The sequence below is a fragment of the Seriola aureovittata genome, chromosome 4 (assembly GCF_021018895.1).
Source record: "Seriola aureovittata isolate HTS-2021-v1 ecotype China chromosome 4, ASM2101889v1, whole genome shotgun sequence".
Classification (NCBI taxonomy): domain Eukaryota; kingdom Metazoa; phylum Chordata; class Actinopteri; order Carangiformes; family Carangidae; genus Seriola; species Seriola aureovittata.
This window is the reverse complement of record NC_079367.1, coordinates 21,368,504-21,396,309: the sequence shown is the minus strand read 5'-3', so window position 1 is coordinate 21,396,309 and position 27,806 is coordinate 21,368,504. Positions and strand designations below refer to the sequence as shown.

The 27,806-nt window shown below is 39.5% G+C and overlaps 1 long non-coding RNA gene across 1 annotated transcript; it reads left to right on the top strand.

Annotated features, from left to right (window-relative positions):
- Positions 1-152: 152 nt before the first annotated feature.
- Positions 153-27,457, top strand: LOC130168012 (uncharacterized). Its single transcript, XR_008827369.1, has 3 exons — positions 153-251; positions 8,941-9,022; positions 27,275-27,457. It is a non-coding gene; the product is annotated as an uncharacterized LOC130168012 (long non-coding RNA).
- Positions 27,458-27,806: the final 349 nt, after the last annotated feature.

Genomic DNA, 27,806 nt, shown 5'->3' with positions numbered 1-27,806 from the left:
CTGTTGAGGTTTAATGTCTGTTTACCAAAACAATATTTTATTCAAATATTGTGACTGGGTCATAATGCATTTGCAAGTGTAAAGAGGGTTAATGATGTGTGAGGGGAAGGTAAGAGATTGACTGGCACTAGGACCCAGGTAGGGGGCGGAGTCTATAAAATGGTCTGAAAGCTCACCTGGGCCTTGATTCCTGGTTTGAGACCCACCTGTGAGACAGCCACTGAGGCCTGCCTGTGTTTGCTGTTGATTTGGTAGGTTGCTTGTTTACAATCATGATTTTATCACTTAGACTGTGGAGCCAAATGTTGCTTTTAGCTCCTATATGAAATGAAATATTTGTATTTTTAGGTCCTTCATGTTGAGTTAGGGACTAAAACTTGGACTGAGGACGGTAGATAATAGTTTATTTATCTTCCATGGCATATATTTTGTTAAATGTTTGTTTTATACCTATTTGAATGTGCTTTTGTTTCATTTCAAGCTCAAACAAATGGAGACAAACAGCTTGGAAAGCCAGCCACTAGCCACTCTAGTAGTAAAGTAGCCATACTGAATGCGTGCTTTGGTGTGCGGTTTCACCTTAGCTTGCTGTTTGTAGGGAACTTGAAGTAGTGTTGAACAGTTACGAGTCTGATTGGATGGTGTGCAGTGTTTGTGCGTTGATCTGCCTGCATGTCTTGTGACAGTTGCCTCTTTGAGGCTTAACTTTACATTAACTCTCCTTAGAGAGGAGACTGTCCTCCTGTACAAAATGAGCCCATAGATCGTCTGTACCAGCAGCTTATTATGACCCGCCGTTACGTTTTATTGTCAGGCGACTTCTAGCAGCTGTAGTGATCATGACAAGAGCAAAGGAGGAAGTTAAGTGACGCAGAGCGACAAATCTGCGTTAAGAGGAGGATTGGGATTGTTTTTTTTGTTTTTTTACTCGGTTATTTAATTCCTCTATTTATTGTTTATTATAAATAATATAAAAATCTTTTTTTCATTTTAAAGCATCATAAACAATTTTTTTTTTTTTTTTTTTTTGGATACAGCAGTCTCTGGTTCCAGTTTATTCTGGGTCTTGTGTATTTTCTGTATCGCATATAAAGGGCCAAAGTGAAACTGTACCTTCCAGGTTCTGCTCCAGATGTAAGAGAAAACCTTATTTAAAGTCCCACTAATATTTGTAAGTGCACTAATAACTAAAAATCCAGCCTTGGAAAATAACCTATCTCAAAAGTGTCTCATGTGGCTCACTACATATGTTTAGATCAGGATGGCTGTTTTTCTTTTTTTTTTTTTTTTTTTTTTTTTTTTTTTTAATGTAAAGCTATGAACGCCATTACCCATAAGCCCTAGATATTCGTGGGCAAGTGCCACATTCTCAAGGTGAGCACAAAGGCCTGCAATCCTAAGTCACAATAATGCATGTTTTTCTTGTTGTTGCTGCCGACATTGCATGAATGCAGCCTCACATTGCAACATCACAAGAGAGCGTGGGTGAGTTTTATAAATGTGGATAAAAAAGTTGCAATGACATAAGTACCCACGCTGCTGTGTTTGTAATTTTAATAGTAGTTCTCCGTTGTTCTCACTAGTACAAAATATTGTAGGCCTTTCTAAGAAATATCCTAGCTATTTTAAATAACTGTTAATTTTTGAGAAAGAAACTACAGATCCCATAAAATAAAACAATTTCTTTAACATAATTTTTTTTCAACTCACTAAGAGGTGATTATATTATGTAGAGTTATCTTATGTACTTGACAGGCTTTGAATCATCAAGTTGTTTGTTGTTTTTCTAAGTATATGTGTTAGATGTTGTAATATATTTATCTGGACCTTGTTACAATACAGTATTGGGATCTAAATAAACAAACTTCCTAATGTCAAATATTGACTCTTAATCCTTTGTTTGTTGGTTAAAAAAAATCCTCCCATATTGCAGTTTATAATATGTAAGACACAGAAAGCTCCTTTTCTGCTACAGTGGGGTTTACCTCAGTGTGAGCTGCAGGAAAGGCCGGTTTCACTTCACCAGTGGGTGTTATTTTGACCATCTGATGGAGGCAGAGAGGACGGTGTGAGGAGTGTCAGTGAGCAGAGGTAGAGTGGAGCGGTTGCCACGGTGAAAGTACTCTGTTTCCACCAAGCTGCCCTCTGATTGGCCGAGGCCACGGCTGAGGGGAGGATATTCTGCCAATTGGAAACGATTGATGTTTTGTTGCCGGGCCAAGCTGTCCTGACACAAAGCTGACATTTAATGGCAACAAGATGGCTCCTCAGGTTTGAAAAGGTGACACATTAAAGGGGAGGGGGCTGCTGTTTAAATAGACAGATTTTCTCTTAAATAAAGTGACAGACTGTCCGCATGGACACAACGGGCCCCTGGACACAGCCATGTACAAGGCCCCCACCAGCCATCCTACATAGGAGCAAGACCCCAACACAGAAAGAGACACAAAACAACCGTGGAGCTTGTGCTTGTTGAGTCTGTTTATGGTTATTTTGCATCTCTTTGAAGATGTTTCACATCTCTTTGTAGTTGTTTTCTCTCTTCCTGGTCACTTTGCATCCATTTTTTGTCATTCATTTTCACACAAAAGAATCAAACAATATAAATATGACAGTATTATAATAAGTTGGCATACACAAGGATTAATGTCAGTGGCCAACAATATCAAACACCACCTGGCACACATTATGTACAACATATACACACATTATCACACATCCAACCCAATCACACTATATAACATTGTCCAACTCACAATGGACAGTTTATTTAAAACATTTTTTAAAATTGCTTCAGCAGAACCAGAGATATTTATTTTATTTTATTTTATTTTATTCTTATCAAAACCTGGCACCTACATTACCCACAATTCAACTCACTCACTGACAGTTTGGTCTGGAAATTCAGGTGTGTCGTGCTGGTAGTGGCTAATGCAGCCTCCAGCTGCTCACTTCTGACTGAAACACTGTTGCCACTGTAAACAACAATTTCATTTATGCTACTGTTCAGTGGATTAATCTACAACAAAGCATATTTTATAATCTGAACTACAACTGTAAGATAAGATGTAGTGGCACAAAGACCCAAATATTATACTTACTCTTAATACAGTTTTCAGGCACTTGTACTTTACGTGACCATTTCCATTTTACCCCAATAAATTTGACTGTTTTCGCCTTTGCAAAACATATGATCAGATTGTACAGTAAAATTAGTTTTTGATCATTTCACAGTACATAAAGTTGTTAAATTGGCTCTGCCTTACATGATGCATTGGTAATAATAATCAAACATAATATATTTTTATGTCCTATAACATTTCAGTGGGCTATTATGCTGCATAATGAGTACTTTAAAATTGAATGCTTGATGTAAATTTTTTAAATCATTGTACTCTAGTGAGAGTATCGTGATTATTTTTGCTTGTACTTTGTGGTATTGCCTCCACTTAAGTATGTGAGTATGTCAGTGCCAAAAAGTTGAACTTAAGCACAGAAATCATGAGTATATGTTTTTCCATATAGAGTATAAGGTTATTGGATTTGAGATGATAACTAGTGTTTGTTTATGGTTCTTTAAAAAAAAAAAAGAGGGGAAAAAAGAACGTATTTATTTTACATATTGGCGTCTGACAATCAGATATAAAACCCCTCTCACAAAAATCTCTTACTCTGAAAATCAATAAACTCTCCCTGAATCATGGCCCCAGACCTCCGTTATCAATATAACCTTAATAAGGCTGTATATTAGATTATGCCAATGGCAGGAAGGAAATGATCGAAATTGTTAATGTTAAGTGATAACTGGAAAAACAACATTTATTGTGTGGGCACCCTTGAGTATAGTAGCAAAAACAATCGATGAGAAAATCAAACATATGCATGGAGTTCATGTGGCATACAAACCCTGTGTAGCATCACAATCCTTGAGATGAGCAGCTAATATTTGTATGAAGTATAAATATTACTATAAAGTGTGCACTGTTGCAGGTTTAGAAAGATGCTGATCTTATCCTCTCTTTATTAAAATAACGGGTTACTGTTAAATTCGGCTGAATTTGTCAAACAAAACCACATACTGTATATTTCAGGTTTGTAATATGTAAGATACAGGAATTATTTACACACTTTATTAAATCTGAGCAGTTCATACAAACAGACCCTCCCTGTTTTTAATAAAATCACATCCCTCTATGATTTCAGGTTGTTTGAACCTGTGGGACATGAACTGTCTGAACTCTCTGTGAGGGATGAAAAACAATGAGCTCAGTATTCTCTGTGGAGGTTTTCTATTTCTTCTAAGTATGCTTACTTTTTATTTAGTCTTTTATAATTTTGTGGGTATGAGCAGGAAAACTTATTCAGCTGAGATTTTTATTTTCTTCTTACAATGTAAAACTGTAAAACAAAAGAAAAAGTTAGTGATGAAAGCCCTCCGGATGTAAACATTAAAGCTTCGTTGCTTCTGTTCTCACTTACAGGCTCTCTTTACACATCTAATGGTGAAAATTTACAAACTAACCTTAAAAACATCAAACATTTAACTCAACATTAATCACTGAAATTTTTCTTGCTGACGTGAGCAAGATTTCTCCACGTCTTACTTAAAAGCAATCTGGTGAGTTTTTTGACGCCTGTGCCTGTGGAAAGTCAGGCGTGCAGTAATGCGAGGTGGCAGCAGGTCCCGATGTCACTCATTAGTCGTGCATCTCAAACAGCCAGACAGCTATTGTCAGCTGCACATGAGTAATTGGATCGTACGGGCGAGCTTAAACAATTGCCTCTAATTTCATTACTCTTTTGGACCATGACAACTATTGTCCGCCTGAAATTTTCCCCTTCAGCAATGCTAATTGCAAATGTAAATCAGCAATATTTGGCCCCTAACATGAGGGGACAGTTAATGTGATAAAGGAATTCATCCACTGCGGCTGATTTACAGCAGGCCTGGCAGGCGTCCACTGCTGGAGCCTGAAGCAGACAACAAGGATCTGTTCAACTTTGTTAGATAACTGAACACATCGCTGTATCAATGATATGTGATGTTTCAGTGGCTCTGTTTTGAGGGCTGAATGGAAATTATTATTGTATTGTGAGTAGTCTGACTAGCTATTAGGGGCAATATGTCAATACACATGGATCTTCAGTTGCAAGTTACTTCAAACTTGTAATCCTCCATACATTGCATCTCTTGTATTTAACATGTAGAAAGGAGAGAGGAGAATGTGAGACAGTTGAAAGTACTGATCACTGAAGCAGCAGGCTTTACTGAGCAAAAACTTTATCATTTGTTCTCTCACAGTTGGATCAACATGACATGACCTTGTGGTCATGAGATATTTCAATCTTGACCAAAGTTGTGGACTGACCAACGTTGCCATCCATAGATCCATGCCACTAATGTGATGGCTGGAAAAGTCACTATTGTGCTAAGTTTCCAATTTTACTTCTAGATTGCAGATTGGTAGTTCTATTATTGTTCCATAAAGATATACAGTAAACTGAATCCTAAATATTCTTTGCCTCTTTTACTTTGAAGATATTGAAGTTATTTTGTAAGTCACAGGAAGGCTCCAAAGAAAATATTAATAATCCTAACATACAGTAGGTTTCATCCCTCCTGCCTACACCAGTAATTTTCATAGTCAGTTGAAAGCGCAGTCTTCTCCGAGTGAGTTATGTGTCACACAGGGCGGGTGGAGGGAGCGTTAAGGACGATGAGGCGGAGGAGGAGGAGGTCACGTTTCAATTCCCCGCAGCGGTCTCGCCTCCCTCTCAATCCTGCTGCACAGTTTTCCTCATGTGTTGAGCAGTCCTTCATAGGGAGAGACGGAGCACATCTGCAGCTGCAGCCAAGGGGCCAAACATGGCGCCAGCCCAGCTCTGAGCCAACACCACAGAAACACACACACAGAAACACACACACAGAAACACATACACTCGGCCCCGTATGTCCCAATATGCTGCTGTGATGTGGCACCAAAGAGTTTGTTTCACACACTTAACTCATTATTTATGCCTACAGGACTACAGAGGTACTAAATGTACATTTTCAGTGATGGAGTTTTCACTTGGCTTGTCAAAGCAGGAAAAGAGTCACTCCACTTTAACAAAAAATCCCTCCCACTGAAGTGCCCTTAAAAGCTTCTTAAATTAATCCTGAGAAATTAACATAAGCAGATACCATTCCTTTCTCACTGAGGCAGGGCAGACCCTCATGCATGTTAATTGTTCACAGCTTTTATAATCCAGTCTTCCACATGTGGGACCTGATCCAGTCTGCCTGGTTCTGATTAAGACTCAGCCACGTGGGGCAAGAGATGCTGAAAGAGGGATCTGCAGAACATATTTCTGGGTTTGTGGGATCTAAAACTATTGTCTTGATTGGCCGGCTGAAACGTCTCCGTCATGCTCAGAGTTGTGATTATTGCTAATTTGCCCAGCTGAATGAAAATATATGCCAAATACAGCTGACCAATTACATCTGTGGGAAAGGGCGGACAACAGAGTGCAGATTGGGATTGGTTGATTACTCCTTTTTATGGTGTGGGGTGGGGATTTTGACTCTATACCATCCTAAAACCTTAAAACTGTAATCTGGCACTTTTATGAAAATCCATTGTTCATGGACAATGTCAGTCCAAGTTTGTGTCACTCTGTGTGAATAAACATAAAAACTATAAGAAATTGTCCAGTATGATGGTTAACACATGCTTGCCCTACTGATGTCCACGTCAGTATGCTATCTATCTTTAGCATCTAGACTCAGGGAGGAAATAGAAAAAACATATAAAACCAACTGTTTGAGAAATGTAATGGATTTTTTGTTATTTATTTGTCTTAAAAACTGAACAAGCCTAGACAACAAGTCCAGGCTAAAATGTAACAGCTATTGGATAGATCACCATTGAATTTTTTCCAATATAGACATCCATGGTCCCCAGAGGATGAATCCTACTGAAGTTGAAGATCCCGACATTTGTGGTTCAGAGTGAAAAGTCTCAACAACTATTGGATGAATTGTCATGAAATTTGGTTCTGATACTATATTCCCCTCAAGATGAACTGTAATCACTTTGGTAATTGCTTTCATCATCAGGTCAAAATTTAAAATTATCCAACAATTTGGTTTATGACTAAATATTTGTAAAACTAATGAAAATCCTATAGCCAATTAGGCTCAGTGTAGCCTCAGAGAGCAGCTAGCATGGTTCTGGTCTCTTAGTCTTGTTTTTAAATATCAAGTTTTGGTGTCAAGAGCGTTGTTCAAAGAGCACCTATTTTTATTAGCAAAGATATAAAGAGACAAAGGTGATGATCTCACCCAAAATACTTGTGTTCAGCTGAACAACACAACTGCTATCACACTCTGTCATATGGTGAAACCTGAGCCAGCTCCACTCACCAGTGAAGATCATGAGACACAGCTGGAAGTTCAGAGACAAAAAAACTGTTGAAAGTCAAAAAAACTGCTGGAATGAAGCCGACTGACTAATATCATCAAACATTGTAATCTTTATATTCTTAAAATATACAACCTTGAAAACTTAGTTACAAATCTTAAGTACTACTCTTAAAGATTAAATAGTCATGGCTAAAAGGAGCAAGAGACTTTAACACAATTAAAGGTTTAACACTCTAACTGGGCACGTTTGAGGTAACTGTCATCAGTTTGTGATTCAAATGCTATTATTTATGTTTTAATAATGTTTTTTTTATTGAAGTTTTTTATGTGTGAGGACCCCCATGAAAACAAGATGATGCAGCTCAGAGTTTATCCTCAAATGATATTTGAAAATAAAACAACAAATGAAAGTACAATGTATGTATTTATGTTCTTATTTTTGATCATTTTAGTTTATGTTTGGTTTTTATCCTGACTCACACGTATTTTACATACGATAGTTAAGCTGCCTCTGATATGTGTATGAAAATATGTGTTACATTACCTTCAAGCCAGTGAGAAAAGAAAGGACAAAAAATACAGAAATCTCTCATGTGGAAGAACCACATGAGAGATGTTCTGTTCTGTGACATGTTCTAACTTTGCCAGAGAAGTGCATGTTTGTTTAGGAACCATCAATCACAGTAAGAAAAGTGATTGAGAAAATGGGTTTTCAGGTTTTCCTTCATGCGAAGTGGGCTGTGGTCCCTGTGGTCTCTCAGTTGGAGCCTGCATCATGCTAGAGCAGACCAGGATGCAGGTCATGTTGGGGGGGGGGGGGGGGGGGGGGGGATGGAGGATGAAGAATATGTTCATCATGGCACTGCTGCTCTGTATTGATGGGCCACTTGGGAGCCCTTCATCACCAGCAAGCCAGTCCGTCCTGTTGTGCCTCCACTCTCAGTCAGCGTGTCAGGTTTCAAGCACATGGAGTAGATCAACTAGGCTATGTGGCACTTTACCAGGGTGACATCCACCACACCCTGACTAAGCAGTGACTGGTGTGTTAGGAGGTCCCGCTTTGTTTTCTCTATAAACACCATGTACATTTAAGACTTGTTGTTGCAGGTTGGTGCCCAATTACTGCAGCCGAGGCCACAGTTGTAAAGCGGCCTGAGGAATGTTGCTGGAATTTGACCCCTATTGTACAGAAGTGTGATTTTATTATGAGTAAATATGGTTTATAAGTTGAGGTTTTACTTCTTCTTCTCACAAACAGCTGCTGCAAACACAAAGATATCACCTTATAAAGTTGCTATGGCAAACGTGTGAGCAAACAGTCACGTATTTACACGGTGCGCAGATATGGAGCAATATTTGCAGATATCTGCAGTCAGCAAACACACAAAAGTATAAATCCAGTATTCACTCTCCTTTTAGCTCTGTTTTGGTTTCAACCATCTGGCTTTTAAGCAGCTAAATGCACCACTAAGAGCTAGATGCTAACTTAGGTACAGTATAGTAGGTACAGTTCTCTCATCAGAGCTTTTTTCCAGCCCACTGCAGGGAGAAACGAGAATGTGTAGAGCCGTTGGAGTGAACCAGGGCGGTACAGATGTGGGATGGAAAACCAAACAGGTGAGCTGAAAGTTCTGTTCCGAAGAAGTGTGCAAAGTTGTCATCTGTGGGTTCATCAAACCATTTCATGTTACAAATAGTTGTTTTATATATTATTAATACAAAAACATCTATAAGTGTGGTTTTGTTTTGTGAATATTTATCCCGAAATTTCCACAGTTTGTGATCCCACATCAGCCATACCACCTTTTTTGTATCAACAACATAATTCAGTATAACTCTGGTGTCCTCAATTTGCTTCATGGTAAAAAATGAAGTTTCCAAAAAAGAAAAAATCCTAAGCACAGCACACGTATGAGGTGTGAAATGCATTGATCCATCTAAGGGGAATTTCATCAGAGGTTTTAAAGTGCAGGGTCAGCTGCAGAGCGGTGGTCCAGGACTGTGTGTGTTTTGCTCAAGGACACAACAGAAATCCTGTGAGACTTCATTGAGCTTGTGTGTACACTGCAAACTGACTTCATGGTTGGCTTTCATCCTGCTGCACTCAACATTCCTGCTTTTTTAATATACTGCAGTGACCCCAGCGTCCTTTGTCCATTGTCAAAGCTGTTCGGCTTGATTCACACATTCCATTTATAAAGACGCAGACATTTACAGCCAGGGAACAAGTAAAACATTAAACCATGTTCAGCACTCAGGGACTTTCAGCCTGCATCATGGGCCACCAATGATACACCACTGGAACCTTTTTTTTTTTATTAGTAAACCTCTCGTTCTCAGGGATTGGCTTGGCTGTGATCCCAGAGACCGGATACAATGGAGCTGAAACTACAAGGTGCTGTCCCACTCTTTGTCATTCAGTTCCTGAAGTCGAATTAGATAAAACAAAGGTTGTGTGAAACTCCAGTGAAGAAAGGAGGAGGATGAAGAAGCTGAGTGTGTCAGGAGACAAAAGTGTGTAACGGTTGGTGTCCAATTTCAAGCTGCACTCAGGTTTAACACGCTGAACTCTTTGCCTGCTTGGGCTGAAACCATTTAAGTGTAATACAAACAGCAAGAGTTAATTTATAATCTGTTTAAAGGGTCAGTTCACCCAAATTACAAAACAAAGAAAATGCCATTTTCTTACTTACCTCTTGTTGGGAATGCAAAAATTTTTGTTGACAAGATTTTTAATATCTCAGATTTCTGCCACCAGAGAAATTAAGACATGTTCCTGGAAATACATACTGAAGCAGCTGGATTTTTTAAATTTAAATTTTACATCTGTGAGCTCTGCAAATTAAGTTACGTTCACTTCAGTTGTGTTTAGGTGGTGGCAGAAATCTCAGAAGTATATAAACCTACTTTAAAAGAACAGTTTGAATATTGGGAAATATGATTATAATTTTTTTTTTTGACAAGATTTAGATGCATGATCCTGTCCAAAGGAAACAAATCAGCCTGCTACCACCTCTAAAGTTAACATTTCCAAAACTGAAAATGACACATTGTGGTTTTTCGGAGGGGATAAGTACCAGACTTGTTTTTTAACTATGCCCAGGGGCTAACCTGTGCATGGTTGAACATGGTGCTGATCATGGCTTTATGTTTTCTGAAAACATTTCACGTGGTTTTAATGTTTTCAGTTTCGGTATGGATTAAAATTGATTTGTTTCCTTTGGACTGGATCAAGCTTGGACTCCAACAATCAAAAATATTAAGTGATTAATTTGTCAGTTTTTAGAAGACATTTTTTTATTAGATGTGTCTCATCTCTATGCTATGCTCAGCTAACTGGCTGCTGGCTGTAGCTTCATATTTACCATATAGACATAAAATTGGTATAAATCTTTTCACCTAACTCTCATTTACCCCAATATCATTTCCCTCAAAGTATTCCTTTAAAACCAGTGCATAAAAGTCAAACTATCAGCATAACTAGTAAGAGAGACACATTTTTTTTTTAGGATTTGGCTTCACTAAACATTTATAAAGGCCAACGTCAAACATATTACCTTCAGTTTCCATCAAAATTATATTTAGTCAAACTCACCTTCACAGTCACCCACACAGTCTCGGTTTCTTTGGCTTTGCGAAGGATTGTTAAAACCATTTTCACCCCATAATTTACTAAAATACACAATACAATCTGGGCTGCTGTTTCTTGGAGTAAAGAGACAAGAGCAGTACTGAATGCAAATAAAAAAAAGTAAAATTGCAGTTTGCAGCCTGGTTGCAATCTAGGGCAGGATATGAGCTGTAAAGATGGAGATGATGTGATCAACACCGAAGTGATGAAAATTGTGTCTTTGTCACATTCCTGTCTATAACCCCTCTCCTCCACACTGCATACATAATAACAGGCTAGACTCTGTAAAGCCAACTGAAAATAGATAATGATGTGTTATCTGTCAGAGAGGCTGTACAGTACGTAACGGTGCCAGTTCCCTGAAGAAAACGTCAGTGAGGATGTCTCACATTTCCATCATGTTTCTTTAGATGCAGCCACGCTCTGCCCCGGTAATATTAGCTCTGTCTTATCAACTCACATACGTCTGTGACAGTGTCACACTAACAGGATGTACATGTGAAGGAAGGAACAACTAATACTGGCTGGCGTGGGATCTTTGAAACATGCTTATGAGTGACTCAGATGGTTATCTTTAGTCCAGAAAGTAAACATGAAGATGCATGAGGTCATTCACATCTCTGACTATTTCTTACACAACAATGAATCTTGTGCAGCGGGAGACCTAAAGGTCTGTTCACCCAGATTACAAAAAAAAAGGAAAGAAAACATTATTTATATCTATTATACAAATAGTTTGGGATGTATTTGCACAGATTTCTGCCTCCATAATGTAAGTGAATGGACTATCGTATGTGGAGCCTACAGCACTGAAATATAACATTTAAATTCAACAGCGACTTGTCTCTCCATGCAGAAACAGTGTCATCACTACTCTGAATAATACACAGAAAATACATTTTTTTTATGCAGTTTTTTCAGTTTGTGAGCACCACAAACTGGGTGGAGGCAGAAATCTCAGAGGCAAATACCTCAAAACTTTAGCAGATAAAACCATAAGGCAAGAGATACATGAGAATTATGTTTTATAATTTTTCAGGTTTTTTTTTTTATAGATATTTATTGTTTTAAGCTTAGACTGCATATAATTTCACTAATGTGAATAAATAAAGTTGTATTGAATTGAATCAGAGTACATGAACAGTGAAGAAAACACATAGCTTTAGGCTAGAAGGAGAACTACCACAGGATCTTACAATGAAAAAAAGAGATTTCATAAATGTTAAAGCACACAACAACTGGCATTCTTTAATTGTGTAATTCTTTTTTATACACTGGTTTTGGGCTCTGTCTCCTCTGAGTTTTCCTCTTTTGTAAATCCAGAGTGGATAGAGGAAGGTGTGCAAAAAGGTGATTAAATCTATTCGTGAGTATTTCAACTCAAAGCCTTTAAAACTATGTTTTCAGCAAAGTTTCAAAAATAAAAATAGACAACATCAAATCTATTTCTTGCCCCAACAACAATTATTACTTAAATTTAATGGTAACTGAAGAATAGACACTGATTTTAATTTTAACAAGGCAACAGAGCCATGAAGGCATAGTTTCATACTATATAAACTGACCCACTGTAGCTGTCTTTCATACAGATAATCTGAGTTTTAATCTCTTCTATCAACCATAGATTAAAATCATTTCACAATACATTCTCAATCCTCTGCCAGAAAAATCCTCTTCTCACAGAAATACTACAAGTCTTAAAGCCACTAGGGAAAAGGTCAAAGAATCTATTGTAAGCCTCTTTAAACTAGTGGAAGATGGTTCAGAGACGACTGATCAAACCAGTGTGTCAGAAGGTGGTGAGAAATTAGGCTATAACACACTAATGGCCTTGAATGGGTATAAATCTGAGTCAGCTGAGCCTTTCAGGACAGGTGAGGATGAAGGACCTGATGTTGGAAGGTCATGAACTGTCTTTGTGAGCTTTGCGGTGACAGATGTAATAAAGATAGACAATAGGTAGAAGCGGTGACTCACTCCTCTGCCCGTGATTCAACCCATCTTCTGTTACTGTCATCAAAACACACTGAGTCGTCTTTGCAAGACACGTGCACGAGTTATCATCAACACCAAGCCTCTGTGCAGGAAACACAGGGACTCTCCCGGCAGCTCACACTGTACACATGCAGCCATGTTTGAACAATAGAGACCAGGGAGCGGGGATGAAGAGTCGTAACCGAAGATGTTGGTTTGATTGCAGCTTACAGATGGACTCAGCCCTCTGTTGACACTCCTCTCCTCAGGCTGGCAGGGAGGGCCCTGACCTTTCACCCCAGCTGGATGCCTATTCTTGTTGGGGGGGGGGGGGGGCTGCTGCTGCTTTGCTGCTGTTTTGACAACATAAGGAAAAAGTCTTTCGTCAGGGGAAACAACCATATGTCTTCAAGACCCAGCCCCCTCCATCCAAAACAGGAATACCTCACATCCTCATCTGCTTTACTCAGGACAATATTGATTCTCTCTGAAGAGATTTACATCATGTGTCAGATGTGAATAAGATTTATGTAATGGCAGTCCAGTGACAGCTGACCTCTAAAATACAGTTCACAGAGAGATTCACATGAGCCTTGAGTCTCTGTAAGCTGCAGGTGAAGCACTGGACAACAGGGTTGGGATTGAGGAGATAATGCTTCGACCTTAGTTTTAATCCCCACCTGCAATTTTGAAATCTACTCGATTCCTGATAATCCTGGTTAATATGCATGACTGGAGGATCATGTAAGCACTTACAGAATATTAGTATCTACTATACATTTAATCAGTGTAACACATCTCTCCCCATACAGAGTCACATCATGTAGCCTAAACACATTTCTTAGTCAAAGCTTCTCTTATTATTTTTTGTTTGAGTTTGTGATTTTGATTTGTTAAGTTTAAGTAAATTATCTTTTTAATAGAGACTTGGCCAAGAGGTCAAGTAAATACAAACATCAACTGACTGAAACATGCATAAACAGCTATGATTTTTCCAAACTATCTAAAAAGGCAAAACAATGAAGAGCAAGACATCACCAGTGCTGCAGTTGCTTTTACAGGTTGCAACTGCCTGAACTACATAGATGAGAAATCTGAGAAAGATTAAATCATCTGACTGAAAGCTCCAGGACAGCTACTATGCGGCAATGGAGGTACACTGTCGACCTTTTTGTTATATTGATGAATCAAATGACATGTGCAACTTGTAAAAAAGCGAGCAGTGGCAGTGATGAACCCACCACATAGAACTCTGCAGCTGTGGAGCAGAGCACACAAACATATCATAGCCTTTCAAGTTGATACGGCAAACGCAATACAAAAAGTTAATTATTTACACATCCAGCAGATATGGAGCAACATTATCATTCATTTAGAGTAATATCACTGGTCACCAAGGAGAATATGAGTCCAATATTCACTCTTCTTTTAGCTCTGTTTTTGGTCTCCACCACCTCCTGAAGAAGATATTTGGCTTGTTAGCTGCTGAGTGCGCCACACATTCACCAGCTGTAGTCTGAAACTGTGTCTGTCTGCTGTTTGGTGCAGAGAGTTTTTAGAGCTTTTTACTGTAAACATTTGCCTGCTGCAGCTCAAATAGATGCTATGAGAGCAGTGAGAGTGAACCAACACGGTATGGACAGCTAAACATTGAACTGAAACTCACTATAAAGCCCAGTCCAAGGAGAGCTGCAGATTCAGGTGATCATTTTCTGTAAGTTCATCATTACAAGTGGCACCCTTCTCATTGTTTTCACTTTGTTATTTTATACAGTATCATAAAAATATTGATTATAGTTGCTATAAAAAATTAAAAAATGATGATCATGATGGTTAACTGATAACTAATCCAGTGACTCCCAGACTGACCATGCCTTTCCCAGAATGTGTACCATGATAATCTCTCTGTTAGTTTTATGAGTACCTGAAGCTGCCAGATCAGCTCTTTCTGTGAAGCACCACTTCACATGCACTCAGGCCAAGTGCAGCAGGTCTCGCTGAATACCATCACCATTCATGGACGACAGCAGAAAGTGAGGACAAGTAAGCTTTAACAAAAAAATCCACAAAAACCCACTTCATGTTTGCAGCTGCCATACTTCTGCGAGTGCTTTTTTGCTCTGCACTTATGTCATCAACCTTGCAGTGTTAAATAATTGAGGCGAACACATTTTGGCATGTAGTATGGGAGTTACTTTTTCTCCTCTGATACATTTAACTTGAGCGTTAAAGCATCGGCGGGACTTGTGGCCTCTTCATGAATTAAACATTGTGCCATCAAAGCCCTGAGGGAGTGTTACCTTGCTGTCTGCAGTAGTGCAGCACCAGCTGGGTCTATCCTTACAAGAGTCCCTAAACTTTAAAGTTGGAGGTAGCACTTTAGTTGCATCATCTCACTAGCTTTAGTATTTATAACCTGCTCTAGATCATCCTAAGGCTGATTTGAAACATTAGGCTTTATGAGCAGCCTCAGCACTTCTTCCCCCTGATTAACACACAAGATCAGCACTTTTATACCACACACTAAGTTTTGGCAATCTTTTTTTCTCTCTTTGTTCTTGCAGAGAGTTTGCGAGACTAAGTTTTCTGTGGTGGAGGTGCCGCTGGTGGTCCTTGTAGGCCTGCAGCCTTTCCTGATGGCCCAAAACCACAGTGTCCCAATGATAGCAAATGATCGCTGCAAGGCTAAGGAGGAAAAGTAAACGAAAGAGATGACACACAACGGCTCAAACCGGGAGAGCTTTATCAAGACAGTGGTAACCAGATACAGGAGCCTAGACACAGACAGGTTAAAAGGCCCCCCACACCTCCTACAGGACCTCCGGACAATAGTCATTTTGTGTCTATTTGTGTTCATTCTGCATCTTTTTGTGGTAGTTGTGTTGTCCCTTTTTGGTAATTTAGCATCTCGTTGTGGACTCTTTGGTAATGATTTGTCTTTTTATGGTTGTTTTCCATCTCCGTGCTTGTTTTATGTCAATTTGTGGTTCTTTTCTGTCTCTGTGTAGTTGTTTTGTGTCTCTTTGTGGTTGTTTGGCCTCTCATTGGGATCATTTTGCATTTCTTTTCTGGTCATTTTGTGTCTTTTAACTGACATTTAAACAAGGAAAGAACCACACAAACAGTAGAGGAGAAAATAGTCAATCTTATGACTCATTTCTGGTTTAATACTGGTGAATATTATTGCTTTAAGTTACTCATTTATTTTTGTTTGTTAATTATTCACACATGCCTTATATTGGAGTGTGTGTGTGTGTGTGTGTGTGTGTGTGTGTGTGTGTGTGTGTGTGTGTGTGTGTGTGTGTGTGCGCCTGTGTGTTTGTGTGTGTGTGCACCGTTGAATCTTGAGCCAATATTTGTGTCACATTGTGCTGAGCAGATAAGAAGGCTGTTGAAAGATTCAGTTCATCCACAGGGTTGTGAGGGAAGTCCTTTGGCCCATACAGGAAGCTTGTAAACTGAGCTGGAGTACAAACAGGAAGTGAGTGATGGATTGCAGGTTTTGTTGCAGCGCAGAGGGGAAAGCTCGAGAGTACCTCAATCGCTTCAGCACATGGTCATGTTGTTAGAAAGCTGTTAAGTTGTTGCAATGCAGGAAAACGATTCTCTGTGGTGGATTCAGGGAGTCACAGGGGTGTGTCATTCAGTTGTTTTTTTTTTATCTGATTAGACTTTGGACTGTGTTTTAAATCATTATTGAATCATGAATTTCACTTTTAAACTCTCACTGTATTCACTACTGCAACTAATTAGTATTTTCATTATTGATTCATCTGCCGATTATTTTCTAGATTCATCGTTTTGCTTATAAAATGTGAGGAGGTTAATGAGGATAGTTTCAAGACTCCAAGAATGATATATTCAAATGTCTTGTTTTGTCTGACCAACAGTTTACGGTTGTAGAAGATTATGGAAACCAGCAAATAATCACACTCGAGAAGTCGGGACGAGACAATTTGGGGTGTTTTTTCTTAAGAAATGACAAAACAATTATTGGATTATCAAAATAGATGCTGATTTATTTCAACTCTGCAGTTAATCAAGTAACTGTTGCAGCTCTAGCTGTATCAGGAAGAAAAAATAAACTTTTTTTTGTGTTCTTTTGGTCTTAATCACAAATATTGTTAATGCACCCCTGTGCTTCTGCTACAGTAGTGTTTGCAGTTCTTGGTGGTCTCTGGGTCGTGACCCCCTGTACTGCAGCAGAGACAGGTGCTGCCACATTTCTTTCATCCCGCTGCATCTGCTGCAGACAGTCGTCCTCAAATTCAAGCAACGTCCTCGTTGTGTGGGAAAAAAAAAAAAATGAAACCATAATTTCTTTCATTAATTTCAAAGTGTGGTAGAATATTTTTAGTTTAATAGCAAACTAAAGGGAGAGAAGTGAAATGAAATGCAGCAAAGCAGGGATGGTGTGATCTTAACCACACGGCCATTGGAGACACCAAAGAAAGTAAAAAAGGGAAAGAGAGCATTTCAAAGAAACAACCTCTGATATTACCTTGGCATTTTCAAACATTGTCAGATTTGTATGTATGTATGTACATGTATTTTATGTATTTCCCATTGGTCATGGCTGCATTAACCTCTCGCCCCTACTGGCCCCCACTGTACATGACTCACATGGAGTTAACTGGGGCTTTTCAGGCCCCTTGGTAGTTGCCTGCTTTGCCCTGTTGGTAATCAAGGCTTGCAAATGTCTCAGTTGTATTGAATACAAACTGGTTTACACTGAAAACTAAATACTGAACATAACAAGGCAATGTCTTCAGTGATCATCTGGGATGAAACCAATCTAGGTTTTCACAAATTAAGTTAAACTTATCCTCACTTAATCGTGGACATAAACCTGTTGAAAAAGGCATTCCACTTTCTTTCCTCATCCACCCTCACACCCTTTCTGGTTAAACAAATAACCATCATCATTAGACTGAACACCAAATAATATAATTTGTGCGCCAAAAAGGTTCCTTTCAGTTTCAAGGAGGTGATTGTTTGTAATCAATTTGAAACACAATAAAATGTGGTTTCTGTGAGCCTGAACAGAGAGCAGGAGTCTAATAGAGGGCTGATGCTGTCTTTTTACTGTTAGGTAATGAAAATGCATGAGCTCTGTTTCAGAGGATCAACAACTGAGCCAAACCTGCTGATGAGACAAACAGAAAGCCTGGAGGTGGCTGGAGGCTCTTGATAACAGCGGAGCTCTCATTCTGTTTAATGGTAAATGCATGCATTGTATTTCTACACATTTCTTTATCCCTTGACATTTATTGTATTTCTGTATTTACCCTTTTGCACTGGTAATCCATCTGGAAGAGAAAGGCACATACTGCACAGGCAAGTCTGTTTCTCAGGCCTACAGGCAGACACCTGTGTGTGAGCTGTCTGTCCATGTAGTAGATTAACTCTTTGAGCGGCGCTCTTTCTTTACACTCAGCCAGAGAGTGAGTTCATAGGTCAAATTCATACTTCTTTTTTACTCGTCTGCCTCTGATGTCACATTCCCCTGAAACAGATATAGCCGTCACAAAAGACAGACTCACTTTCTTGCCACTTTTCTGCCAGCAGCTGCAGAGGTTCAGAAATAGCAGTCCCATTCTCAACTGACATACTGACGCCAAACTGAAAACCACTGACTCTCTGACTCTTTGAGCTTCAGATGCCATTGGCTTCACAATGGAGTTTCTTTCCTATCTTTATTCAAGAGCATGGTCTTTCATTTTGAGAGTGGTATTTCTTCATTTCACCTTCAGATTTTGTAATGCTTTCCCTCAAAACTCAGCCCTATCTCTTAAATAGTCCCTGTTCAAGCACAAATTTGCTCTGCTCCTGTGTAAAACTGTTTGTCAGTTCAATCTTTCTTGAGTCTTTCTCCTTGCACTCGCTTCTGTGCACTTGCGAAACTTCTGGCATCAGATTTCTGCACTTGCTCTTTAATTTTTGCGAAATGACCCGAAATGGCGCCCTGTATTGTTCTCATCCCTCAAGAAAAATAAAATGTTAATCTAAAAATGGAAATGCACTAGATTAATCTAGGAGTGATGATCACACAAAAGCTGGACTGCTTAGTTTGATGTTCCTATCTAAGGTTAGAAAATCAGGTTAGAGATGATTGAAAAGATGCACATTTTTTAATTTGTCCATATTTTTTTGTAAATATTGAAAAGGCAACTCTGTCCTTCTTCCAAAATCACCCACTACATGCACACCCAAAATACCAAAAAAATGCCCTTAGGAAATTTATTTTGGACATGAGAAGAAAAAAAAGAGTTAACTTTAAGAATACAGGGGGATGGGCACCACCAAGAATTGTTATCATGCTGCACAGATCAAGCATTTCATGACATGAATGAACCACGATACAACAAATCCAAAACAGAAAGGTAGGCCTAAAGAAATGAAGCTAGTACAATCACTGAGATGAGCTTTTTATGGAAATAAGTTGCCATTAAGTAGGATGAATAATGAATGAATAATAAATGATTCATTCATTATGCTCTAATGTTTAGGACTTCTAGAAATCAGCTGTTTCCAGATAACACCTTCTGCTGACTCGATCTTTTAGTAGTCAAGCTGTAGAGCAACAAACAGCTGACTATACAAACTAAGGGCAAAAAGAGAGCCAGTATCACCTATGGCAGCTTTTCAGTGCTGGAAAAAATATTTTGTTCATATGACCTGCTCCCATCGGTGTCCAAGAAAGCAGTATGCATCGAACAACACTGCAGCAAGCCTCTGCCCACTATCTTATTACAGTGAGTGGCATAATAATGACTTTGAGCATATCTGCGGTGCAGTGGAGGCAGATGCACAGCCATGCTGTCTCTGACACAGAGCAGGATGTATGTGCATGCCTGTACAGTCTCCCTGTAATCAGCATCCTGGCTGCTGGAGATAAGACACAGTGGCTCAGTGTGAGGCTGCAGATGGCTTTCTGCCAAGAGAGTTCAGGGCAAAACTTCCATGCCAGCAACACCACCAAGGACCCCTATTTTACTTCACCACCATCATTATCCAACACAATACACCACCCTAGCACCTTATCTGTGGTAACTGCAAAAGAGCCCTGCAAAAGATAAAAATGTCTTTTAATTTTAATCAGTCATCTAGGTCAGTGATTCACAACCAGGGATACGCTACTTCTGCAGTTTCCAGGGGGTGCATGGAAAGACTCTCGGCTCATATGAAAACATAGAAATTCTGATTTGATTAAAAAACAATACATCCACAACAAACAATACATCCATAACAGAAGTATCTGAAATAAGACCAAGTGAAACAGTTTGCTAGAAGTCAAGAGCTAGCCTAAAAGAATGCTAAAAGTAGGCTGATAGATAATTGGTTAAAATAGTTTGTAAAATTCAACACTTAGATAAAAGAATGCTAAATGTAATGGATAAAGGTTTGAAACAGTTATCTCTAAATAGTAAACAGTGAGCTAAAGTAGAGCCACAGTTGAAATAGCTAAACATACTGGTTAAGGGGTTGCAATAATTAACATTAGCTAACATGGATTAACAGACGGTTTAAGTAGATGGCTTAAACTAATGGATAAGCAGTCAAAATATAGTTAACAGTAAACAGATTAAGTATTTAGCTAAATGTAATTGTTAAACTAATCTGCTAAAAGTCAACAGTTAGCTAAAGAAATGCAAAATATAACGTGTAAATGATCGAAACAGTTAGCTCTGAAACAGCTAAAGTCAACATGAAATGTTGGGAACCACAGATGTAGGTTTCTCCTCTCCTTTTAATTATCCCCATCTGTGTCTGCACACAGTCAATGAGAGATATCAGGATCTTTTTGCTCCGTGTCTCTCGGGAGAATTAATTTCATTCACTTTTTAAAAGTAAGAACAATTTTCAATTTTCCTACAGTAGACAATCCGTCAGAGCAGACATGAAGGCTTAATGTGATTTTGTCAGTTTCTGTGTTAGCACTATTTTGTGGCACCTGAGTTTTGTGTTTTCATCTCAGTGCACACATTATGTTTCGCTGAATTTTCTGTCAATCACTTGACAGCCTGAGGACGAAAGATAGTCTCTCTGCTAGAAAATAATACCTCAAAAACATGTCTTCTTATAAACCTTTGTCTTGTCATGTAGGGCATTTTGTCACCAGATAGCAGCTATAGGATGCACCACAGTTTGCATTTTCGGGTAAATGCTTAAGACGCTGGAAAATAACTTGAGGACATATAAACCAGATGCAGACAGTATGGCCTAGCACAGAAGCTATGTGGGAAAAAACACTTAAATTCAATTAGTTGTGAGAACAAAGTTCAGATCATCTCTTTTAAACTAATAGTGGCTCTGTAAAGCATCTTTTAGCACTTCTAAACAGTCATCTTTCCATATACCCTGGACTGTAATTTACTTTTAATAACTTCCATTCTTCTGTGATTGCTGTTGGAATATTAAATCAAGGATGGCTTTTAGAAAAACAAAGTCCTACTCCTCTAGATTCATTTCAACAACAGCACTGTACTATAAATCAGCTCCCAAACCCCTTAGTCAGGGAAAATACACTCCATGTGGAAGTTGTACTACGTTGCATCAGCCAAGCGAGTGGGGGAAAAAAAAAAAATGTTTTTAACATGCAAAGAGGTCTCTGTGTGGCTGTGTGAGCCAGGGGCAGCTCTTCAGCCAGAGCTCCATCTTTATGAGCCCACAGACACAATCACACTGGAACATGTGGTTTTGATCGGCTCACGTGCAAGGCCGAGGCCAGTTAAAGCACCAGTACACAGTGATCACTCACTACGCTGCAGCAATGAGAACCACATGCCAGTTTAAACCCAAATGCCCTGATCCCAGTCCCTGTTTTCAGTCATGTCCTGTCCCTTGGGAGCCCTGTTCCCAAGCCTGCAAACAATGGCTCTGTATTCATTCAACTTTTTCAAGCAGTTGTGAGAATATGGAGCCCCTCCCAAACATGTTTTATCGTGATGCTGGATTACATTGACTGATGTGTTAAATAGTTTGGGTGTAAAGGAATTTTATAATTTTTCTGCCATAATTTCAGGATGTTTCATGAACATCACCACACCTCAGATTCATTAAGATATTATGGTGAGTTATGATGATGTTGGCTTCACCAGTTTGTTTGTGCACAAACCCCCTCCTATCCTTTGGAGCAAACTTTTCATGCCATAGGTGGAGAAAAACAGCTTTATACTGTGTTTGCTTGTGTAAGTATTTTTACATTGGTAACGCAAGATCAGACATGTTGTCTCCAGATCTGAGAGGCTCTGCAACCTTCTGCACCTACTGCAAACAAACATGATGAAATCACTGCTCACCTGCTTGTTATACATCTGATTCTGTATTTCACCACCAGACTCAGACTCGCACACTAAGGAAAAACAAATGCTGATGTGTCAATCAGCGGAGAAGTCTGCTGAACACATTCACGCTGTGCAGCCAAACATTGTTCAAACCTGCAATAGCGGATTTTATTCATTTATTTTTTTATTTTTTTGAATACTACTTGGGGACAGCTTCTCACGATGACCTTGTTACATAAAGTTTTACTTATTTACACATCCAGCTGTTACAGAGCAACATTATTGTTCAAGTGGAATTGTGTCTCTGTCCACCTGGAGAATTTCAGTCTTGTTTAATTCCAACTCCTGAAGGAATTATTTGGCTCTTTAGCTACTAAATTCTCCGCTATGTTCACCAGCTAGTCACCAAGTGTGAGTGTTAGTTGGTTTTTAGAGCTCCAGCTGCCTCCTGTGGTCAAAAACAATACTATGAGACAGTGAACCAAAACAGTAAAGTTGGGATTTGGAGAGATGAACAATTAACTGAAACAATTAACATACATCACCTGAACTTCAGATTCAGGTGATGTATGTTGATCATTATGAGTGACCTCTTTCTCATTGTTTTTTTTGTTTTGTTTGTTTTCACATTGTCATTTGATACATTATTATCATAAAAGTATCAGTTATAGCCACTTCAAACACACAGAAAATAATTTCAAATTCTGGAGATCCAAATGTTTCCAAAGCTACCAGATATTTGGGAAAATGTTTATATAATGATGTACAAGACATCTGGAATATTTCCAAAGGATGAAAATGATGGAAACAAGGAATCGTGGCTTGAATATTTGTGCTGAGTAACATCATATAGCTTCAATGAAGAGTTGTAACAAGCTAAAACCGAATCCACATATGACTCTGGCAGACAGTCTGGAAGAAGATTAGTTTTCCAAACTTAAAGCCACTTAAGGGTAAATAAAAATGGAAAACTGGATGTTAAGGGATTTAAAGTCAGGCCAAATGCCAAGGATTCTGTTTCCCGCTTCTCAATTTTCAAGGATTTTCCGCTTTTTCAGTTTTAGATGTGCTATTGTCTTTCATATCCCACAGCAGTGTTGATGACCTTTGTGGTTTGGTATCAATACCACAAAAAAATTTTTTTGCAGCCCTAAAAAACAAACTGGTGTTACACAACACTTCTTACTTGATTTATTTCTGAACGATTCCTAGGTTTCAGTCACTTGTCTAGCCTGACAGTGTCTGTCCCACTGGGATGTACTTGTTAATTTACCCCATTTACCCCCTGTCTGGCCTGTGATGTCTGTAGGTACAGCATGTCATCTGTGTCGCTCTGCTGTTTGGTGTCAATACACGGCATCCGCTGACCATGAGCAGATCGTTAATAGCACACTTTGTACTCTCATGAACTGTGAACTGGGGGAAAAAAAACCATAAAGATTCCACCACCCAACAGTTAGCTAATCCCCCTCAGTGGTGTGGTCCCACAGAAGACCCACAGTGGACACCCAGACAGGTTAGTGATTTCTGCTGTACAGTAGAAAGTGGCAAAGCGGACAGGTCGTAACCCTGGACTGGTGGATGTGGGAAGACTGGTGACGGCCAAGCAACGTGAATGTGTCTTTATCGCTGTGTGTCTGTCTCATGCTGTTGCCATTGCATTCCTGCTCTGACCCTGACAGACATTCACTGCTCACATGTGCTCTTCAACACACAGTCACTTCCAAAGAGCAGGTGACAACCGAGAATACTTTCGCTCTGTTGACAGGCTGCATACCGCTGTGAGAGGAGAATATAGTGACGACATGACACATTTCAGCCACCTAGCCAGTGTGGCCAGATGAACTAGTTTTCTGTTTTATAATTTGGGCTGCTTTTTTGGGGGGGTATTATTTGCGGGAGACGGGAAGGTCAGAGAGAGAGAGACAGGGGATGACACGCAGCAATGGGCCATGGGTCGGATTCGGACCCATATGGGCACATTGGGCTACTTAGTTTATTATTACAACAGTTTCTAGATATGAAAAGGAAGGCTATACATTCCAGTGGTTTTAAAACTATAAGGGAGACATGAAGGGAAAGATATGAGAGGGGGCAGGTACATGTAGGTGTTCTGAAAACAACAGGAGGTTAGTATTGTAGTTATCAACTTGGACCATGTGGACCTCACATCTGGGAACCCCAGGTCTGTGAGCCAGTAAGGCATCAATGAACACTTTCAGAAGTGTTTGACATAATTTTTTTTTGTCAGGAAAAACTACCTAAATATTCTGTCTTGTGTGTTAGGTATGAAAGAAATGTGACCCTGTGTGCCTAAACTTACACCGCTTTCAAAAAACATGCACATGAAAAATGTATATAGTTAAATTGGCCATAAAAGTAGCAGCTTATTTGCTTTTATAGTTTGTGGCAAAAGATTCAGTGTGACCAAGGATATCATTATGGTGATCTCCGTCATGAATAAACGTCTATATACCCACTTAGAAATTATAGAAAAAGAAACGCTCCTTGTAACTACAGAACTGAGAATCATCATGTTTTTAAGTTGTCTTCGGTATCAAAGTAGTCCTGTGGCAGTTGTCAGTACATCCAATGGTACACTGCAAACAGGAACTGCCAATCGCTTATTCAGCTTATTTAATTTTACATTTAAATGTAAATAAATACAAGCAAAAATATTGCAATATTGCAAAATTGCAATATTACATCTGTTACTATAACCTTTAACATTTGATGTGACATTATCGATTATACTTTGTAGAAAAAAAGATTAAAAGTCATAATGATGCACAAAAATAAACCCCTTGCAAACTGAATATTAAAAATTGAGCTACTTTTACAACAGCTGGGCTCTGAAAGGGCTACATTATGTACAATGCACTTTGTAGAAATACGACATTATAGGTTGGTGTGAGGCTCTCTGTCCAATGAGGTCATCCAGTCACGCTCTAAGGATATTATTCTTCTCACGGGGCAGCAGAAGCTGTAGCTTGAGGGCTCAAGATCATTTATGCTCTAGCTACAACAGCCCAGCCTTACTTTTTACATTGTCCCGCGTGACCCCTCACTGTTATTTCTGTCCATTCTCCCAAACGCCAGCATAGATAATGCATAATGCACGTCATCATTCTTCCCTCAGATTAAGCTGAGGGCGTATTGTGTTAGGGAGTCCTCTCCAATGTGCCGAGACCCAGGCAGGCTGAATGGGCTGCTGGGAGCAGGACTAAAGCAACAGGCCTGTGGTGTCTCTCCAGGGCGGCACTGGGAGAGCCCGAGTGTGGAAGCCATCAAAGCTCCAGCAGCTGATGTGTTCTGACAGTGTTGTGGTAGATCCGCTCTGCCGTAAGAGGTACATAGGAAACACGGTGTGGTTCACATGGGGATCTCTCTCTCCATCCACAGTTCAGCCTCAGTGGGGTACATCGTGTGTGTGTGTGTGTGTGTGTGAGTGTGTGTGCGTGTGTGTGTGTGTGGCCACGTTTCCGCATTAGCCACAGAAATCCCCTCTCTCACCTCTCACAACATTTTCCCACTCCCACTCTGGCCTCATCGTGATTACTCCTGCAGTGGTGGAAAGTAACTAAGTACATTTCCTCATGTACTGTACTTATGTACAGTTTTGTGGTACTTGTGTTTCTATTTTGTGCTTATACTGCATTTCAGTGGGAAATATGTGTGAAATCTGATAATGTGATCTGATAGTGTCGACTGGGTGTGAAGACAACAGCTTTGAAAAAAGAAAAAAAAATGGGGTTGTGGAGTTAGAAAGAAGCACGCTTCCCTCCTACAACCTAGCTGCTTGAGGCTACATTGGCCTCTAACACACCTGAACTTCCAACTGATTTTTTGGCAGTTAGAACTGCATTGTGGGTAATGTAGGCGCCAGGTTTTGATAAGAAAGAGGAATGTGGGTCATGAAAAAGATCATATCTCTGGTTCTGATGAATAGATTTTCTTACTTTTTTAAATAAATTAGCAATTGTGACTCTGATAGCAATAAATCAAATTATCAGGTGACCTCTAGTAGCCATGGTAATTATGGGGGGGGCAAAAGAGGAAGTCTGGTGACGTTGTATATAAAGCCTCGAAAAGGTTGGGGTGGATGTAGGGGTCAGTAAAACATTGGACTTGAATGTGTGGGACTGCTGTTTGTTTCCTGTTCCAACCCGCTAGTCAGCGTTGTTTCTTTGACCACAATTGTAGCCATGATGACAATGGTCCTTTAACCTGTAATGAAGTACATAGTAAAGGGGATATGTGTAAGTTTTGCTATCGCTGCATAGCCAACATTAGCATTAGCAGCTGTTTATTTACCAGTCTTGAAGAAACGTTACAAGTTCAGCATCAAACTTCATTCCTTTAATCACCAAGAGCTGTCTCTAGTGAAAGCAATGCCAATGTTAACTCTGGTTTCGATCCTTTCTTCTACTGAAGTTAGCATGCTAACCAGTTAGCCCCAGCCCATATCAGCCTGTCTCGTCACTTACTGATAGCGACTCACTGTAGCCTCCGATCTGCCCTAATGACGTAGCACTCCTTAGAAGGCTGAAGCTCTTGGCAAGCCATAATCACCACCACCAACTCCCAGCAAGAAACCATGTTCAGCGCCAGAGAAAGAGAGAGAAAACTTACGAATCGCCCCTTTAACCCAAACCACAATCTTTCCCTAAACCTAACCAAGTATATGGTCTAAATGATGGTTCAGGTTGGAGGACTTGTTGCTTCAGGATTAGGCAGAACCAAAATAAAAAAGAATGCAGGACTTTTTTACTCTGATAGAGAGCTTTTCATGTTTTTGATTATATAGCTATTTTTACTTAAGGATCTAAGTACTCCTTCCACCACTGTTGTCCTGCTCCCGAGAGTATTTGAATTAACCCGATGGCTCCTCAGACACTGTGGCCCTTTTGTATAAATCTCAGCAGACCTCACTGAATTCCTGTTTGCTGTGCTGAGGCCTGACACATGTTTTCTCAGGGCTCGTGTGTCGAGGTACTCCGCATGGGAAACACTTGAATTCCACACCCACTTGTTGACCTGCCTGAACTCTCACTGTGCTGATTCCTTGGTGTTACCTTGGCCGTGGGGAGAGGATGACCACGAAGCTCACACGGAGGAGGAACATATGCATGGGGAAACCTCTTGGCTCCGCGAAAATAAACTGATGACACATCTGTGTGGGAGTCGTCTGTTTTTATTCATTTATTAACATCTAACAGTGCTTTATATGGAAGTCAGGTCTTTCTCAATCGTTATTGACATTTATATGAAACCTCATCCAGAATCATCGTAATTTCTTTAATGTTTTACAGCCTGCGCTTGCATATAAATGAGCAGTGTGTTTCTGCGTTTCAAAAGCCGTTTGAATCCCTCTCAAAACTCTCCACTTAACACAAAGCCTAGACGAAAGCAAACACGTACAACAGGAAAATGAAGTTTAACAGCTGCTCACACAATGACAAAAAACTTTGTTCTTATCAGTTGCATCAACACATATGAACTCTCCGTT